A 5,570-nucleotide genomic window follows, 5' to 3' on the forward strand; every position below is an offset into this window, starting at 1 on the left:
ATCCCCATTAATGGTTCCAGCTCCCAGTGATCCCAGTGATCCCTGTTAATGGTTCCAGCTCCCAGTATGGAGAATTGCCCTCCCCACCCCCCCCCACTTTAGAAAATGCACGTGTTTGACCCAATGCCTGTGCGAGGGCGTGCCCCAGCCCATTTCCTCTTGTGCACGCTCTGTTTAACAGCTGCTGTTCTCAAAGCAGCTGACTGTGTCCGTCCGTGCGCTCCATCACTATAGAGCGGGCACTCTATAGTGAACTCTATAGTGAACTCTATAGTGAACTCCATAGTGAACTCAGTGAACTGACCGTTCAGACAGATGATCACTGCTGTTTGCTCCGTTGGTCACGTAACTCCTCCTCCACTGCGCAGGGCCATTCTCCTGTGGAGAATGAGGAGGATGATGAGAATGAGGAGGATGAGGAGGATGAGGAGGATGAGGAGGATGAGGAGGATGAGGAGAGCCCCCCGCCCCCACTCGCTGCTGTCTGGTAGCAACAGCAGATGGTGACAGCAAATCCCATCATGCTTTGAGAGGAGAGCTCTCCATGCAAAGCATTCTGGGATATATCTGCCTCTTCTGAGGCCTTTCTTTTCTTCTCATACACTTCATAGAAACTGTAGGATCAAAGTTTTCAGTTTCACTTTCTTATATTCTTTATGAAATAAAGGCGAGGAGATTTTAGATTTTTTTTTTTTATGCTTCATGATGGCTTTTCTGCAACGGTAAAACGACCGTATAGCTCCTCCGTTGCTCCTTTTATTCTCATATTTTTCCAAAACGACAGAACTTCCCACCAACCCTACGGAAGCCTAAACATTTGGCAAAGTTTGTCTAAATCAAATCTGACTTTTAACAAACTATGAAAACAGAAACACGTCCTAAACTAAGAAAAGCAAATTTCACTTATGTTTTCTATAAATGAGGCTCACATTTCAGCCCCTAATTGTTACTTCCAATGGAAAACAATGACTAAATTATTAAATTATTAAAGTATTAAATTACTAAATATGAAAGCGTAATTTATAACTTAGTTTTGAACAGGTAGTCTAACATCCTTTAGTAACATTATCTAAACACAAGTTTACTCACATCACATTCTATGAATCTGAAGCTCTGCAAAGTTTCCTTTTCCAACAACAAACATAACTTCACAGGTCGTTCCAAGATACTAATTTTATTTTTAACAAATAGACGTCAAACAAGCCCGTTTGAATCTGGAACAGTTCTTTCAACGTTTCCCATCAGCCAGGAGTTTCTTGCTGATGTTTCATCAACTATGAGAACAACATCTCCTGGTCTCAGATTTTATCTCATAACTGTCTATTTCTGTCTCTCCTGTAGAAAAGGATAAGAACTATTTTCTCCACCGCTTCTAGAAAATGTCAGAAAGGTACTGAACTTGTTTCCACCTCCGCTTTGCAAACAGATCCTCCTTCTGACACAATCCAAGAGGAAATACTGGCTGGCCTTTAAGGAGAAGCAAGTGGTTAGGAGTGAGTGCCTCTACATCATGTGGTCATCTGACACTCTGCCGTTAAAGATGGCTTCCATTTCACAGAACAGCTGTTTCAACATCTGGTAAAGACTTCTTCTCACAGAACCGATCCGTCTTTCCCAGACTGCCTCAAGATGAGATCCTGCTGGAGGTTTGAATATCAGAAAATGTTTTCTGTAAAAGAACATCTGAGATCTTAATTGATTCCAGATCTTAATTGCTTCACAAATCTCCTTTCTGCTCCTACTAAATATAATCCATTATCTGACCTCACGACAGACACCTGGCCTCTGCATGCAACTAATTGCATTTATGCATCAATCAGTCTCAAGTGGATGTGTGTGTATTGTGTGTGACATGTGAACAATGCACAATATGGCTTGACTGTACTTCTTCCACATTTCACATGGAACGGTCCAGAATAAATGACTCCCACGTTGGTAAATGGAGGCTTATCAGACATCAATCCATCAGGTGGTAAATTAGCCATTCCTTGTTCTCCAGGTTTCTTTTGCACGTCACACACTGTGACTGTATTTTTCTGATAGCTGAATCTTGTGTTGCTGGCTCAGTTCATGGAACAGCTGCTTAACCTTTATCATCCATGAATCTGCCTTTTTAAATCTGTGCCAGTCCGAATAATAACGGATTAACTTGGTGAGAGCATCTTTTAATTAACGTATTGTCTTTTAATCTGTCGTTCACATCTGGTGAAACTGGCTGGTGTTCTTTGTTCTTCACCAGAGAATCCAGTCCAGTAATCCAGTGTTTTAGGAATATATCTGCATTCATTCCTCTGGATGTTCAGCTGCATTTGACTCAGAGTTTTGCGTTTTCTCTGCTGAGTGATACTCTGTTTGCCACTAATGGTTTAAATCTGATGGTCTAACTGGAAATGTACTTCAGCACAGTAGTGCTGTCTGACTGAAACACACACTCTTCAATTGGCATCTTTAGCTCTTTTCTCATAAGTTTATCCACTTTCACTGCAACAGCAGCTGCAGTCAGTCCCATCCTTGGAATTGCTGTTTGTTTCAGTGGTGAAATAATGAAGGAGCAGAGTATTGCTTCACTGCTGTTCACCAACCGGAGAGAAGTCACAACTCCATACCCCTGTTCACTTGCATCTGCTAAGTGAAGTAACTGCAAACAGGAGTTTTTCCCAAAACTGCTGGTTTTAGGCATCTACTCACTGTGAAATGATGGAGCTTTTTAAGATCCGAAAGCCATTTTTGAGTCCTTTTTGCCATGCCAGGAGGGATGTCCTGATCCCAGGAGCATTTTTTACCACAGCTGTTGCAGAATGATTTTGGCTGGAAGCATGATGGCAGACAGGAAACCGAAGGGGTCATATATGGCAAACACATCTTGTTCAGCTCCTAGGATCCTTTCATCAGGTAACACATCATGAATAAGATCCAACTCTTTGACTTCTTTTGCTCTTTCTGCATCAGGAATTGAACTGAGAACAGATCTGTTGTTGCTCATCCGTTTCGTTAAATGGAATCCTCTTTCACAGACAGCTGTTCTGATCATTTCACAGGCTTGATCTTCATCTGACACAGACAGGAGACAAACAAACATTTTTCTGCATTGCCAACAGCTGATGACATTTTGTCCCTGACATCTTCAGCTGTTTTCTTCAGAGCAAAGTTGGCACAGCTGGGGGAGCCATCTTGTATTCCTGCAAAGGTTCCGTCAGATCTCCATCAGGCCACCAGAGGATTCAGAGGAGGTCACTGTCATTAGGTGGCACTCTCACTTGGTGATACATGGCCTCTATATCTGACATCAGGGCAAAGTAATCATGTCTGAAGAGTGTCACGACATCAATGAGGTAATTTGTTAAATCTGGACCCTGCAACAGCTCTTTATTGAGTGAAACACGTTGATATGATGAAGCACAATCAAAAACTACTCTGAGTTTTTGCTTTTGTGGGTGATACACCCCATGGTGCGTTATGAACCAAACCCTCTCACTTTCAGATGCAGACTGTTCATCTTCTATTTTACCTGCATAGCCTTTACATATTAGATCAGACATGAAACGTTTGTATTCTTTTTTTAATCTATATCTTTTTTATTGATATTTTCACATTATAAAAAATGTGCAGTGCTGAATAGTTGTTACAGAGACGGACACACATCAATCACATCATGCACAAATGAAATGCATCAAATAAACAGGAAAAAACAAAACCAAAAAAAAAAACATAAAGAAAAATTGGGAAAGATGGACCCAGTATTCAAGGTGAGACAGTCAGTAGGAAAGTTCAAGATGTTTATTAACATAAACAAACAGAACCAACAGGAGTGCGGGACACCGCCCAATCACAGACACTCTGCAGGAAAAACACAGGTAAGTGACCAGGATCGTCTGACAGAGGATGATGATCTCAGTGAGTCACTTACAACAGTTCAGTCCATCACCCGAGAAAAGCGGCATAATCCAGCAGATGGAAAACCTTTAAAGAGTCTGGAAGTCTTTTAAAAAGGGGCCCACACCTTCTGAAAACTCTCTATTTGAATGCTGTAGTGGATTTCTAATTTTCTCCAATTTTAGCCAGGACACGATATCCTGTTTAATTAAAAATTTCTCCCCTCCCGTGGCCCCAAACAGAGCTGTCAATGGGTCTGGGTCTAATTTGATGTTTAACACCCAAGACTGTATGAAAAACCTTGTCCAGTATTCATTTTTGTGGGTGATAGACCCCATGGTGAGGTATGTACCAAACCCTCTCACTTTCAGATCAAAGTGAAAAATGGATTTTCATTGGTTAGCCGCAGAGAGCTTGTGGAATGAGCATGCCCTGATGGATGTGTTTATCACAGGGCTTAATGAGAAAAAACTTCTGTCCAGTATTTCCAAAGTGCTGAGCAGGACCAAAACATCTGAATGAGAGACGCCTCCGCATAATTACATTTCACACAATATGTACTTACAGCTGGGTATATGGAAGACAGTTTTGATTTAGAAATGTGAGCCTTGTGTACCACTATAAACTGAATTAAACAGTTACACAGAGGGAGGTTGAGTTAATCAATTTGAGTATAGAACCCCATGTTGTAATATTGTGGCTCTGGGGCTGACCTATTTGTCCACTCTGCACTCCTGCTCAACCCCCCCTCACCTGCAATCAGGCCTTAACTGGTTTCACCTGTTTCCACCTGCTTTTAAGCCCCATTCAGATCAGCTACCTGTGCCAGATCGTCTTGAACCTACCGGTGAGAACCTTCCAGCCTTCCTTTTGCAAACCTGTCTGCATGTCTGTTGCCCGACCTGATCTGCTTCCTGTTACCAAGCCTGCCTGTCCCTGTTCTGCCTCTGCCTGCCTGCCTGGAACCCTGATCGGATCTGTCTCTGGATTTTGGACTCTGTTTATGGACCTGGATTGGAACTGGACCTTCCCTCCTGGATCTCCCTGTCCGTCCTGCTGCTGGATCTGCCACACTGTTGCTGAACCTGGACCCCTCTGGATCACTTCACTGGAAAGCCCCACTGGAAACCTCTTTCAACCTGACAGCTGCCTAGGGGCCGTGCCCCAGCAAACCCTGTCTGCAACCGGACTTCAGTTCATTACTCAGTCAACTGCCTCTAACCGGCTCTTCATGCTCTGGACCTCCTGAGTCAGCGGCTCCCGTTATGCTTCCCCTGTTAATTTCTCGAATAAAGCCTGTAAAAGTCACTGATCTGTCTTGATTGTATCTTGCGTCAGATTCCCGTACATTACACATGTATCCTCTGACATAGGAAAATCCTAGTCCTCCTCCCTTGCCGTTTTGACCTTATATGTAGGGGCACTCCTAAGATCCAAAAGTTTGCCATACAGAGCAAAAATTAGTCCTTTTTTAAGCGGGTCTGTAGAGAGGACAGTGTCAACAATGCTGAGCTCTGCTGCTGTTGAGGTTGTCTGGCAAAGAGCAAAATGTCCTGCCTGATGATACCTGAAAAAATTAAAATTAGGAAGGTTGAACTTTTCATTAAGCTGCTCAAATGATACCAAATTATTGTCTATGAGCATATCTTTGAAACGTACGATCCCTTTGCTGTGACATTCTTGAAAGGCAGAGTCCT

The sequence above is a fragment of the Cyprinodon variegatus genome, unplaced genomic scaffold (assembly GCF_000732505.1).
Source record: "Cyprinodon variegatus isolate N-32 unplaced genomic scaffold, C_variegatus-1.0 Scaffold1336, whole genome shotgun sequence".
NCBI classification, from domain to species: domain Eukaryota; kingdom Metazoa; phylum Chordata; class Actinopteri; order Cyprinodontiformes; family Cyprinodontidae; genus Cyprinodon; species Cyprinodon variegatus.